The sequence below is a fragment of the Zea mays genome, chromosome 3 (assembly GCF_902167145.1).
Source record: "Zea mays cultivar B73 chromosome 3, Zm-B73-REFERENCE-NAM-5.0, whole genome shotgun sequence".
Classification (NCBI taxonomy): Eukaryota; Viridiplantae; Streptophyta; class Magnoliopsida; order Poales; family Poaceae; genus Zea; species Zea mays.
Window position 1 is genome coordinate 81,127,234 of NC_050098.1, and position 15,758 is coordinate 81,142,991.

A 15,758-nucleotide genomic window follows, 5' to 3' on the forward strand; every position below is an offset into this window, starting at 1 on the left:
TTTGTAAAAATCATAACTCCTAAACGATCAGACTTATGCCTGTCAAATTTTAACACCAGCAAGATAATAAAGTTATCTACCACTTTTCTATATCACATATCTACAGAAAATACAATTTTGTTCATCAAACATACAGCACTAGCAAATCACTGCGTGCAGTCCAAAACAGCAATTACTAAATTTCAGCTCCTATATAAGTCAAGAATTGCCATGTTTTAGAGACTTGAGTTATTCTAACACTTTACCATTTGTTAGAGTTAAATTAATCAAATAAGCACTAACGAGTAGACTTACAAATTTTATCCGTGTCATTATGAGCACTAGAAGTACTATATTTAATTAACAACGCATTCCCCCCGATAATCGATATCGAAGTGTTGTTCACACAATAATTTGTATTTTAACTTATACCTCACCTGAGCACTAATACTTTTTACCCGCGACCATAACCATATACATTTAGACCACAACAAGTAATTTACCGTGATTACGAGCTAAACCAAGTCATCTAACAAGTCGACTAACTAGGGCAACGACACAACCCACTATCAGCATACACGTCGGCTTGCCTATTATGATCGCAGACTGAGACACAACATACACTTCAACATTTCTGCAATCATACATATTTATCATATGAACAGAGCATTTTAATAATGATCCCAAAACAACTAACTCCATTACACTATATGCAAAACATAATTTAACGAACACCAATTTCGCATCGACTTGACTCGACTTATAAACATAGAGGAATTGATGACTACCTTGGCATGTCACCACCTCTCTAATCAAGCAAGACGATTTCCACCTACAACGACTGATCATCCCCATCGAGCACACCTTATTTTACTATGTCTCGCATACAACCATATCATGGCGTGCACTCGAGACACTACCAATTAACTTAACGCAATTACCACTATAATGCACTCCGGTATACACATGTTTAATAACTCACCTTTCTAAATTAACCTATCTCACCTTCCGACACCAATTAAATGTCACTTAATTTACATTTTCACCTAATTTAACCCACACCAACGATGAATACATAAATATAATTATCCTAGACCAACTCATTAGCCGATTGCGGGACCCACCAAGTATGCTTTACGCTTCATTAACTTTGCCGCACAAACACATTATTTTACGACGAAGCATTTTAACAATCAATTAATATATCGGCGAACTACCCTCGTGACACGTAAACGAACTATCGCAGTCACGCATATTCAATCACCAATATACATCATATCTATATACATGCCATTAACCGAATCACATCAATAGTAAATTATAAATCCATCAACCTGTCATCTCGGATTCGAGTCGCGCATGCGTCCATGGTTTAGGTGCTTCACCGAATCATGCATCGCGCGAGACGCCGCGGCAACATCTAGCTGCGATTAACATCACTCAATGGTTCAAACATTTTTATCAAGCACTTGAGATCCAAAAACAATGGAATACTAGCGAGGGGCTCACCAAGGATTTTTGACGCCAACTCACAAGCGCGGCGCAGATCGACGAGTCGCATGGGGCTGTCTCAAACACCACCGCGACGGAGCGGGTCGGGACTGCGCAGATCGAGCGAGCACGCGATGCGGGGGATCCGAGGCTGCTGTTTTTGGACCGACATCGCTGCGCAGAGAATCATGGCGCCATGGGAGTGGGAGCCGTGCATCCATGGAGGCCGGCGTTGGGGAAAAAGACCGGCTGGGAGCTCGGCCATGGCAAGAACAGAGAAAGGGGATGGGGATGTGCTGTTGTTGGGCGCCGGCAAGGGGAAGCTGCAGGGGGTGGTGGTCGCTATGCAGAGGGGGGGCAGCCATGGGCGACGATGAGCTCCTTGCTCGAGCTAGGGGTCGGTCCGGCCAGGGAAGAGCAGGGGCGAGAGAAGTTCACCTGCGCCCTGGACAGCAGAGGGAGCGGCCTGGAATTTTCTGGGTGCCTGCTGGCTGGAGGGGCTGGAGCAGAGAGGGCGACCGCGGCGCTAGAAGTTGGGTGCAATCCGAGCTGGGCGACCAGGGAAGACGCTCGGCTGGGAAGCAGAGAGATGGGCGCCGAACTGGGCAGAACCGAGCTGTGGAAGAGCCGCGGCAAGAGAGCTCGGCAGGGCTGAGCGCAGCGCACGCGGGGAGGAGCGCCATGGGAGCAGGCGCGCCATGAGGAGCAGCTCCTGCGCGCAGCCGTGAGGAGAAGGGCTCCCTGCCCTAGCGTGCGTGAAGGAGCAGGAAGGAGGATGGCGTGGGGAGAATAAGCCAGGGAGAAGGAAAGTGGCGGCTAGGGGTGTAGGTGAATAAAAGCCAAGCAAGGAAGGAGCACCTCTATTTATAGAAAATTGCTAGGGTTAGGGTTTCTTAATGGGCTGGATCGGGCTGGAATGGGCTTGGCCCAAAACACGTTATCGGGCTGCGCTAATTTATTTTCCGGAATAAAAATGCTCTCGCGGAGTTCGTCGCTACGGAGAAACAGAGCGAAAAGAGTTCGGACGAACGGAAGGTTGAGCGATTAATTCGGTCGAGAGTCTAATTTGATTTCGCTCGAAAATAATTACCTACGCGTGATTTGAAAATAAATCGTCCTGAGATTCGATCGGCTTTGGATTTTTAGTCGGAGAAGGCGAATCGTGATATTTAAAAAAATTGTTGTCGATACGGGGTTTTGAATTCGGTTTGGACATGAGATATTTGGCCGAGTCGAGTAAGAAATAATTAGAGGACGACGTACTGAGTATTCCGTGTGAGAGTACGGAGTCAGATTAAAATAGTCGGACATCGATCGAACATCGAGAAATTGGATTCGGACACAGCGCGACCAGCAACTGTCGAGCATTTGATTAATATGAGCTTTAGACGAGATTTATAAATCGAGATTGAATATCGAGTTGGCATTCGAGCCGAGAAATAAAAAGTTTTAACAGGCTCCAAAACTGGTTGTTTCTCGTGATCGATTAACTCCGAATTCGGTGAACTTCCATGAGAAAGCCTGATAGACAGAGATAGACACGATCGAGAAATAGAAATTTTCACTGAGCATTCTCGTTAGGGACAAATCTCCCGACATAACACGAAACTGACACCTGGGGTGTCACATTTCTTCTTAGGCAATTTTGCACGGGTTGATTGCCTAGAGCTAGATGTCTCACCCTTATACATAAAAGCATGATTAGGGCCAGAGTGAGACTTCCTAAAGTGAATTCTCCTAATCTTATGCTCGGGATAACCGGCAGGGTACAAAATGTAACCCTCGTTATCCTGAGGCATGGGAGCCTTGCCCTTAACAAAGTTAGACAATCTTTTAGGAGGGGCATTAAGTTTGACATTGTCTCCCTTCTGGAAGCCAATCCCATTCTTGATGCCAGGGCGTCTCCCACTATAGAGCATGCTTCTAGCAAATTTAAATTTTTCATTTTCTAAGTCATGCTCATTAATTTTGGTATTAAGTTGAGCTATGTGATCATTTTGTTTCTTAATTAACGCTAGGTGATCATGAATAGCATCAACATTAATGTCTCTACATCTAGTACAGATGGAAACATGCTCAACGGTAAATGTAGAGGGTTTGCAAGATTTTAATTCAACAACCTTAGCATGTAATATGTCATTTTCACTTCTAAGGTTAGAAATGGTAACATTGCAAACATCTAAGTCTTTAGCCTGAGCAATTAATTTTTCATTTTCAATCTTAAGGCTAGCAAGAGAGACATTCAATTCTTCAATCTTAGCAAGTAAACTAACATTATCATCTCTAAGATTCGGAATTGAAACATCACAAACATTTGAATCAACCTTAGTAATTATTTTAGCATTTTCATTTCTAAGGTTGGCAATAATATCATGGCAAGTGCTTAGCTTACTAGATAATTTTTCACATTTTTCTACTTCTAGAGCGTAAGCATTTTTAACCTTAACATGTTTCTTATTTTCTTTAATTAGGAAGTCCTCTTGAGAGTCCAAGAGTTCATCCTTCTCATGAATAGCACTAATTAATTCATTTAATTTTTCCTTTTGTTGCATGTTTAGGTTGGCAAAAAGTGTGTGCAAGTCATCCTCCTCATTTTCACTAGAATTATCTTCATCACTAGAGGATGCATATTTAGTGGAGGATCTTGATTTTACCTTCTTCCTTTTACCGTCCTTTGCCATGAGGCACTTGTGGCCGACGTTGGGGAAGAGGAGTCCTTTGGTGACGGCAATGTTGGCGGCGTCCTCGTCGGAGGAGAAGTCGGTGGAGCTCTCGTTGGAGTCCCATTCACGGCACACATGGGCATCGCCGCCCCTCTTCTTGTGGTACCTCTTCTTTTCTCTCCTCTTTCCCTTCTTGTCGTCGCCCTTGTCACTATCACTAGATAATGGACATTTTGCAATAAAATGACCGGGCTTACCACATTTGTAGCACACTTTCTTGGAGCGAGATTTGTAGTCCTTCCCCCTCCTTTGCTTGAGGATTTGGCGGAAGCTCTTGATGATGAGCGCCATTTCCTCGTTGTCGAGCTTGGATGCGTCGATGGGGAGTCTACTTGTTGTAGACTCTTCCTTCTTCTCCTCCGTCGCCTTGAATGCGACCGGTTGTGCTTCGGACGTGGAGGGCGTATCTTGCTCGATGATTTTCTTTGAGCCTTTGATCATCAATTCAATGCTCACAAATTTTACTATTACTTCCTCGGGAGACATTAGTGTATATCTAGGATCACCACGTATTAATTGTACTTGCGTAGGGTTAAGAAAAACGAGTGATCTAAGAATAACCTTGACCATTTCATGGTCATCCCATTTCTTGCTCCCGAGGTTGCGCACTTGGTTCACCAAGGTCTTGAGCCAGTTGTACATATCTTGTGGCTCTTCCCCTTGGCGTAGCCGGAAGCGACCAAGCTCCCCCTCGATCGTCTCCCGCTTGGTGATTTTGGTCACCTCGTCTCCTTCGTGCGCGGTCTTGAGTACGTCCCAAATCTCCTTGGCGCTCTTCAATCCTTGCACCTTGTTATGCTCCTCTCGACTTAGAGAGGTGAGGAGTATAGTGGTGGCTTGGGAGTTGAAGTGCACGATTTGGGCCACCTCGTCCTCATCATAATCCTCATCCCCTACGGATGGTACCTGTACACCAAACTCAACAACATCCCATATACTTTTGTGGAGTGAGGTTAGGTGATATCTCATCATATCACTCCACCTAGAATAATCTTCACCGTCAAATTTCGGTGGTTTGCCTAATGGGACGGAAAGTAATGGAGTATGCTTAGGAATGCAGGGATAGCGTAGGGGGATCTTACTATACTTCTTGCGCTCTTGGCGCTTAGAAGTGACGGACGCGGCGTCGGATTCGGATGTAGAGGGCGAGGAAGAGTCGGTCTCGTAGTAGACCACTTTCTTCATCTTCTTCTTCTTCTCGCCACTCTTGTGCGATCGAATGCGTGATGGGGATCCATCCTTCTTGTTGTTGGCAGACTCCCTTGATGGAGCCTTCCCGTGGCTTGTAGCGGACTTCTCACCGCCGATCACCATCTTCTTGGCGTGATCTCCCGACATCACTTCGAGCGGTTAAGCTCTAATGAAGCAGCAGCTCTGATACCAATTGAAAGTCGCCTAGAGGGGGGTGAATAGGGCGAATCTGAAATTTACAAACTTTAAGCACAACTACAAGCCGGGGTTAGCGTTAGAAATATAATCGAGTCCGAAGGAGAGGGTGAAAAAACAAATCACAAGCAAATAGCAAGAGTGACACGATGATTTGTTTTTACCGAGATTCGGTTCTTGCAAACCTACTCCCCGTTGAGGTGGTCACAAAGACCAGGTCTCTTTCAACCCTTTCCCTCTCTCAAACGGTCACTTAGACCGAGTGAGCTTTCTCCTTAATCAAACGGGTCACTTAGACCCCACAAGGACCACTACAAACTTAGTGTCTCTTGCTTTGATTACAAGTGCCTTGAGAATAAGAATGAGAAGGAAGAAAGCACGATTTGCAAAAGCTAAGCGATAAGAGCGACAAATAACACACGGATCACTCTCTCTCTCAAGTCACTAATCACTAATGATCACTTGTCTCAATTGTGGAACTTGGAGAGATTGGAGGCTTTGATTGTGTCTTGGAATGGATTGCTAGCTCTTGTATTGAATGTTGAAGGTTGGAATGCTTGGGTGAAGTGAATGGAGGTGGTTGGGGTTGTATTTATAGCCACCAACCACTTCCTAGCCGTTGCTCCTTTCTGCCGACCGCGGACGGTCCTCGCCCCTGGTCCGGACGGTCCGCCCCTGCAGATCAACGGCTGAAAACGTAACGGTCAGTAGTAACGGCTATATCAACGGCTATATTGCATTTAATGCGCCGTCAGATGTCAGATAAAGGCAGTCGCGGACGGTCTGGTCATGCACCCCGGACGGTCCGTGAGGACGCTATAATTCATTTTACTGAACTCGTCACCTTCGGGTTTTTCGGTTTCTCACCTATCGAACGGTCCGCACCTGAGGCCGGACGGTCCGCGCGTGGTCTCGGACGGTGCTTGCTCTTCCATCGAACGGTCCGCAGTAGAGACATGTGTTTTTGCATTTGTTCTGTCCGAGGGTCATTTAGGTGTCACGGACGGTCCGCCGCAAAGGCCCGGACGGTCCGCGCTTGGCCTATTTTTCCGAAAAGCTTCTCCTGTCCGAAATAATCTACGGTATTCCAGACAGTCGATTTAGTATAGTTTGTAGATGAACCTTTGGAACCTGTAGAACATATAATCTAGAGCAAACTAGTTAGTTCAATTATTTGTGTTGGGCAATTCAACCACCAAAATCATTTAGGAAAAAGGTGTAAGCCTATTTCCCTTTCAAGTACCCCTGCCACATTGTATAACGACCTTTTCCTTTCTTAACCATGACATACCAAGGATCAGATCTATACTGCTTTCCTCTAATATTGTAGGGGTATCCCAGAATTCTCTTCCCATAATTGTCAATGTCAATCTATGTGTCTTATAATTTGCCTCAGCAGACCCTTTAGGTGTAATTACTAACATTGGTGTTTTCATATTTTTCAGTGGTAACTCATTTGTGTTGGCATATCGAGCAGACATGAAGGAATGTGTAGCATCATAATCAAATAATATTGTTGCATGAATTGCATTAATATAAAATATACCAAGTGCGATGCCAACCCCTTTAGCACTAGCATCAGCACTGCCTTGATTAACCCTGGCAATAGAGAATCCCTTGCCAAGAGTCTGTTGCTTGTTCTGAGCTGGTGCACTGGAACTCCCCACTGGACAAGCATTAGCATAGTGCCCAATCTGACTGCACTTGAAGCATGTAGGGCATGTCTTCTGTCCTGTAGGCCTCACCGGGGCGCCAGTGGGGGCAGCCTGACGAGTGTGGGGTGTCTGCGAGTCCCTTGTGGAGCATACTGAGCTGGGCGTGGTCCACCTCCTGGACGAACTGGTGTACCCTGAGGCGGAACGTAGCAAGGACGAATACTGCTGCTACCCTGCCCCTGGGCAATGGCCTTCCTCTTCATGTCACCTAGTTGAACACGGTTGTGTTCAATAGATAGAGCTTTATCAAGCAGCCTTTGAAATGATGGAAATGTATGAGCAACTAGTGCATATTGTAGTGGCCCATTGAGTCCTTCTGTGAAGTGCTCTTGCTTTCTTTCATCACCCGCCACCTCATCAGGAGCATATCTTGACAGCTGAATGAATTTGTCACGGTACTCGCTGACAGACATGTTGCCTTGCTTCAATGACAGAAACTCCTTCTTCTTGATCTTCATTAATCCTACAGGAATGTGGTAGTTTCTAAACTGTGTGGTGAATTCTGCCCAAGTAATAGTGTCAGCAGCATCATGGACAGCAACATAAGAATCCCACCAATCAGCAACAGGACCAGTCAGATGACCAGAAGCATATAGAACCTTCTCCCGGTCAGAGCATTGGGCGATGTTTAACATCTTCTCAACTGACTTCAACCAATCATCAGCATGTAGTGGATCTGGCGCGCTAGCGAAGGTAGACGACTTGTGGCTCATAAATTCCCAGTGATTGTCCCGGGGCGGAACTGGTGGTGGCGGCGGCGACAGTGGTGCTTGCTGCTGTTGCACCCTCCTCTCCTGACGCATCTCCTCTCTCTCTCTCTTGGCGCATCTCTTGGCGTTCCTGCCGCATCTGTGCATGCATATCCGCCATTTGTTGCATTATCCGCATCTAGGCTGCAACAGCTGGGTCAGTTCCGGCTGGTGGACAATTTGGAGGATTCATCTCTTCTTCTTGTTGTTGTGGTTGTCTAAATATCTTCCGACTGTGTCGATTGGGGGGTAGATCAATTCCACCACTCTTCTTGGTATTGACCATCTGAGTTAGAAACATATGGTAAGAAAGAAAGAATTGTAGGCAAGGCGAGTAATTACGAAACATGTTACTTTGGGGAATTTATTAACTAAGTAGATTAGTGTCAACTGCTAAAGCTAATACATTACCTTATGGTGGTACATGCTAAGATGCCCAACTATACTATTTCAATCAGTCAAAAAAGCAAATAAGGCATTTATCATCAGAACAATCAACCAACATTTTAAAATAGATAAAATAGTTTTTATTTTGTTTTAGGCCTCCTATCTCTTTAGAGGGTCATGGATGTAGGATTCCAATGTGTGAAATCCTCCTTGTCTTAGCATAGAAAAGGTAAGAATAGTCAGAGTAGAACATTAGAAGGTGAGACAGGATCAAGATAAGTATAGAAAGAATCAGAGTAAAGTAAGTAGGTAAGGGTTTGTCCATTTCTATCTAGGTTTCATCCTACATTCAACAATTCCTCTGATACCACTTCTGTCACACCCGGATTTAAAGGATAAAGTCGGGTGCATTTCATATGTGCGCCAAGGAAGAACAACACATATAATAACAGAGTGCATAGAGATAAATATCATAAATATCATAAATGTACTTATTACATAGCGAAAGTCTTACAAAATAAATGATAAATATAAAACACACTAAATATTATTTTCCTGGCGCCACAAAGCTGACTGGGAAACGCCACCTAGATCGTCGTAAGCTTCACTGTTGGGCGGCTCCTCTTCGACCACATGTTCTTCTCTTGTGGGGGGGTGTGAGGCAGTAAGGGTGAGCTCACATATGTTCATCGCTCAACAAGTTGTGGGGAATAATGTGCATGAACTCACCAAAGGTGGGAGTTCATGTGAAGTGTAAGGCTGATCAACAAAATAAAGGTTGAAGCTGAGCGTTGCTATTATAAGTTGGTCAAAATTTTATTAGCAGTTACTAAGTGCAAGTAAATACCAAACCATAGTAATAATGAATAAAAGTAATAATAAAATAACCCCAATGCGATGCAAATGACAAATTGAATTTAATTCCATAAATTAATCATGTGAGTGTCTGAGCTGCTCATGACCGTGAGCACGACTAGTATATAAGTTTTACACTCTGCAGAGGTTGCACATCTTTACCCACAAGTTGTATTACCCATTTGCCATGGGGTAGATCGGACCCCATACACCTCTACCAAGGAAGCGAGGCAGGGTACCACTACGAGGCCTTTACAAAGTTCCACTAGCTTCAGAAAACCTGCTACAGTTTATAGGAAGCTCCAGTGCAGGGATCCCTCGCCTGACCGCCATCGCAGCAAAATCAACCCAAGGACCTCCCCACACTGACCACTCCCCTACTGCCCTTGCCCCTATCAGGTAAGGTAGTCTTCCACTAGCTTTCCTACTTAATCAGCCAAGGACGTCCCATACCACCCTTGTGGTAGCACTGTTTTCTCGGGTGGTTCTCCATGTTCCCATTAACATAATGATCTTATCATGAACAGTAAATAATAAACTGATAACAAAAGTGTGAACATGAGTAATGTATATCTCCATACCCAAAAACCACGTAAAGCAATAGCATGTACTACCCAAAAATTCAGTGGTAAAACAAGGTATAAAGATAACCAAACTAGGGTAACCTATTGGGTCACATCAAAATTAACCTATGCAGATCATTATGATTAATAATAACATGACTAGGTAAAAAGAAGTGATCAGGGGCACAACTTGCCTTCAACGAGCTCCTGCTCAGCAGTCTCCATCAGCTGAACCCCTAGATCCTCTATGGCTTGCTCGTCTACTCGCATCAATACAAACATACATAGTATGACAAAAATTAACATCACACCAAATAATAGAACAGAAAACATGATAATATTCTACGCCGCGTAACGAGATCGTAGGAACAAGAATCGCTAAATTCGGAGTTACGGTGATCGAGTTATGAATTTCTAAAGTTATTACGTGCTTGGTGTGGAATAACTCCAGTGAATAATTTTAATCTAAGTTTCCTGACTAAACAGAGGTACCAGGTGATGAACAATAGTAAAACAAAATTATTGCAACTTGAGCAAATCAATTTGGAGTTAAAATGAATTAAATATAAATTATACAAGTTTCTGGAATTGTTTTTGTACTGAAAATCAATTTTCTATAATTAATTATCTGTGTTTATTGCTCTCTGGACTGCGCACGAAATTTCCTGGGAGTTCAGGGTTAAACTTGCGAAATTCCAATAGACTCAGACTAACACGAGATGTACTGCGGGTTTATTCAGTGGAACTACGGGGCCTCTTTCGTAAAATGAACGCGACCGAAGGGATATCGAGGAGATTTGTCCGCCAGATCAGAATCTAATGGTCAAGATTAAAACCCAAAACCCCGCTACGTGTACCGGAAGTGCGCTAGTGGACGCACGATCCCGAATCTACGACTGGTAGCTTATTGCCCCGAGGTCGAATCCATCGCCCAGGAGGTATGATCGACGGATCGGATTGCTTCTTGCGCCCAGGAAAACTATAATTAACGAACCGGATCGGATCACTATTGAACGGTTGCACCAGATCAATTTTAGTCGTCAATCCTATGATCTGTGGTTACCCTGGCATCTTCAACCTCACGACACCAGGCCCGGCCGATCGTGCAGTAATCACCCCACTCACCACTACCGGCCAACCGACACTCGCCCAAGACCCTACAGGGATATCCCGGTGGTTCGCTGGCCTCCTAGGACCGCTCGACCATGCCATCAATGCCCACCCAGAACATCCGATGCATACACGGATATCGCAGAGGAAGAGTGGCTCACCGGCGAGAGCGTCCTGCGCTGACCGCCGACGTCCGACGATGAACCGCCGCCCGTGCAGATCCCGACGAAAGCGCCACGCAGATGATGCAGAGAAAAACACATAGCAGTGCCCTAGGGTTATATAAGGCCGCGGAAGTAGTTGAGCTAGCGGTGCCGTCCTTAGCGCGCCCACCGTTGAGTTCGCTCCACGCGGACAGTGGGCCCGAGCCACCAGCGACCCGGTAGACGGAACGCGACGCGATATCTAGGATGACACGCGCAAAGCGGGGAGTCAGTTGGGCAGCACGACGCGTGGAAGACCAGCTCGGAGGGGGAAGAAAGAAACCGACAAGTGGGGACCGCCGCCCAGTGCCATCAGCGCCAAGAGAGGCTGCCATCCGGACCCACCGGTCGGCACGCCAGTTTGACCGTTGGGCCGCGCGGGATAGAGAGTAAATGGGTCGAGCTGTTAAATTCAGCCCAGGCATGAGTTTTCTCATTTTCTTTCTTTTTTTTCTTTTATATATTTGTTTTCCTTTCATTTTATTCTTTTGCATTCCAAATTTGAATTCAAGCTTCTGTGGCGAATTTTGTACACAAATTTTGAGTGTATGATTTGAACAAATTATTATGGACTAATTTTTCTATTTATAAATTTATTTTGTATTGTGTGGTATTTCTCTCTTTCTATATTAATTCCAATTTTCCTAATTTGCAATTTTTGGGTTAAGTCCAAATTCTCAACTCATTATTATATTTTTATCCATGTTATTATTGTATTAAATGCACAAACAAAACTTCAATATGATGCATGGATTTTCTTTTTGTGTTTTAGTAGAGAATTATTCTCTTTTAATTATGTTTAGTCACATGTCTGAAGAAGTAGATGGCAAATCGCATAAGAAGATCAACTCTTTTATAAGTCTTATAATTTGGGTGTTACAAGCAGTTGCTAGCTTCGGCAACTCTGTTACGGTTGGGGGACTCACCAGCTTTGGATGCTCTTCTGCCGGACAGATACTAGCTTCGACTGTCGCAGCAGGAATGGACTCCGGAGCTAAGGGGATAACTTTGGCATGTTCGGTGATCTTCATCTTTTCTGTATCAAGCACTGCAGTTGTCCTCTCTAAAGGACATGCCTTCGGCCTGTGAGTCAAAACCTTAGCTTTTTCGGTAGGCGCGGCGGAAGAGGACGAAACTGCCACTTTTCTCTTTAACCCCTGTTTTCGGACAAGAAAGCAGTAATCAAGATAAAAAAATCTGATCACATCAAAAACTCTATTCAACCTCCTCTTGCCACGGGCGTCGAAGGCAGTTGTCATGGCTTCGTCCTCTGGCTTTGAATAAGCTCTCAACAACTTGCCGCTGGTGGCACCAACAGCCTCAAGCCAATCATCATTCGGTTCGTCAAATTGACTTCTATAGCGATAGGTGTATCTTAAGTAAACTAGACCACCTTCGTTGGAGCCGGCAACAGTCTCTTTCGGCATTTCCCAGTCATTCACCAATGGCACACTTTATAAGCAATATGTTCCTGTACCAAATCCCTGGTACCAATGTAGGTGCACACAGTGTTAAAAGTCATCAAACATGCTTGCACTACATTCCCAATTGCAATGGACGGCCTCCTGATGCCGAAGCGCGACCATATGGGACGTTGGATAGTGCCCTCCACATCTTCCATCTCACTTAGATCATTCTTCACATAGAACCATTGTTTCATCCAAGAGCCCGGCCACTTCTTTCGGAATGTCGGCACGGGACACCTTGCATCAGAGCGGGGCACAAAGTTGTAGCACCCGAAGTTGTTGTGATATTGTTCCTTCCTAGTTGCTTTTGTCTGGTAAGATAATTCATGAATATTGTAGAAACATTTAGCATCTGGCTCCATCCCTTGGCTTCTCATGGCCCAAATGAAAAAACCCCCCACTTTAATTAAAGCTTCGGGAGTAAGTTGATTAAGGTATATCCCAAATGTCTTCAATACTTCAACCAACATCTTGTGCAAGGGAAAACGAAACCCAGCCTTCAAAAAACTCTTAAAAACCACTACTTCGTTTTCTTCAGAAAGAGGAATGATATTCTCTCCTCCAACCCTCACAATGGATATGTCATGGAAATATTTCCCCTTCATCGCTTCAATCTGTCCTTGCTTAATAGTGGACTTTCCAAAAACAACATGACTTGGCCTCCATGGTCGATCATCGATTTCTTCATTATCACTCTTCACATCCAAATTGTCATTGTCGCTGGAATCCCCAGACAGCCCAGCCAACGTATCATTAGTGATTTTTTTGACGTTGGTCCTTTCCATAGCTTCATAAAAACCAGCAAGCGTGGGATCTACAGTCTTCTTATCTTCGGGCATTTCGATGGTGATCACAACAAAAGCCGAAGTTCAAGCAACAGTTGTGCCCACAAAAGACGAAAGCTAAAACGACAATCACAACACAAAAGCTAGATGGCACGAAAAATATTCATAGCGTAAGCCTCTATATATACACAAAGCACCACTGATCGGTGGGTCCCACGATTCAGAACGATTCGCTATTCTAGCGAAGGCAAGGTGTTTTTTCGGACCTTCGTCTAAAGAACTTCATTCATGTCATAGTCTGAATTTGTTACAAAGAAACAAATTAGTACTGCGAGGGGCTACTGTTGGGGGCCTTCCTCTTCCGAAGGTCCTAAAAACACGGCTAACCATTTGCTTCTAGCATAATGTTGGTTATTACAGAAGCTTCGTCATAAACAAAGATTCATGATGGGGGTTTTGTCCTCTGTCGAAGGTCTTCAAGACGAAGATATAGTCCGAGAATGACAACAATGAATGTCGAAGCTATAGTCGAAGAGTAACAACTTTGGCTTAAAGTGGTGTCGAAGATCAAGCATGACGCTGAGCCGAAGAGGAAAAGACTAGTTGGTCCCTAATGATTTATGTTACAATTATGAACAAATGTTAATGTCATAAATGTATTTTTACCCAGGCTGCGTCCCGTGCCTATAAATAGGTGAACATTACCCATGTACTGTTCACGAGGGATTGTAATCACTTTTACGTCAACACATTCGAACAAGCCGAAGATATCAATGTAATGCGAATCTTATTAATATTCATATATTTATCATGAAGTAAATATATGAATTGATATATGAATGGATAATGTTTATTATCTCTATGAATTGTTATTCTTGTGAATGATGAAGGTGCTTCCTTCGTAACCTTCGTCTGAAGATCATTATATCCAAAAGGGGATAATGCTTTGTAAGACGAAGGTTCCTAACCTTTAACAATTGTGTTGTCTTGTTCTTTATTTACAACATTTGAAAACAAGTGACCAACAAGCATATAGGCTCATTTTCAACTCATTGTTTCGGTCTTTTGGCTAAGATCAAGTGTAATATTTGTTTTACCAGTCCAATATCTGGTATATGAACAATATGTTCACTTTAACATTAAATTTATTTATTATGAGTGTTTTTATGTGGAGGGTTCATTAAGATTCTCAACTCTCAAGTGACTCTTAGTCACCTAATCAATATTATCAAATATACTTGGTACCGTCGCAACCGTATGGGTATTAGACTAGTTTAAGCTTATTTTTGAGTTATAAAATTTCTGGTGTTGTCTGTTCAACCTCTATATGCAACTATCATCACACCTAAAAAACCATCCATTTTTAAATTATAAACTAGTTAGGTGCCTGTGCGTTGCAACGTCATACAAAATATTCAACAAAACTAGAGAAGTACAGGGTCAGGCTTCAGAGGAGTTGATGGTAGTAGCAGCAGAACGTTCTCAAATTAAAACAATCCAGCCACAAAAACAGCAGTGAACACACACACACATGGCTAACTAGCACGATGTGGTGGTGTATACTATTTATGTATCTACTGAGGATGTAACGTGAGACATTTTACGTGTACACAGTACACATGCCAGCATTTTACCAGTGGAGGATGAATCCTATAGCGCTAGACCAAACCTTCTTTTGTTCTTTCTTTTTTTCCTTTTCACAGCAAAACAGGGTTGAATTGGATGCAATGCTTTGACTAGCCTGCAGTACGTCCATCACTTTGTTGTCCGCAAACAACTGTTTGAGAATATAACCAGCAATAAAATCAGTTTGATGGTATCTACAAAGTAGAAAAGAAAACTGACCTAAACTTTAGGCAACTTCCTTAATATTCAACTTAAAAGAAAGAAATTAAATCTCTGTTTTATATGCTCATCCATTCTGTTTATCTTCTGTAGCAAGCTTGAACCCATTCTGTTTTTAGGCCACAGAGAATGCCCGAGGTGGCAAGAGAAAGAGGGAAGACCAGTATCAACCACCTAGCAGCGGTCTTTTTCTTTGCTTGGCTTATCTACATGATAGACATTGAGCACCTCTTAATTCAAATCTTCGTTCTTTATGGTGCCCAATTGTAATATCATGTAGTCTACAAAAGTTTCATGTGACATACGAAATATTTGACAAAATGTTAGTGCACAACAATTACATAAAAAATCTCTATTCCTTAAAATTAGGATAAGGTGCTAGTGCCTTACAACGGTACACAAAATAAGTGTGAATAATAACCAAATGGACAATGGATGTGAAGGAATCAAATAAAATGGAAAAGAGATGCAAGGATGTAGAAACCAAAGTTGGACTATTTA

At 43.5% G+C, this 15,758-nt stretch overlaps 1 pseudogene; it reads left to right on the plus strand.

Moving 5' to 3' along the window:
- Nucleotides 1-14,460: 14,460 nt before the first annotated feature.
- Nucleotides 14,461-14,628, plus strand: LOC111591246 (uncharacterized; annotated as a pseudogene).
- The last annotated feature ends 1,130 nt before the right edge of the window (nucleotides 14,629-15,758 follow it).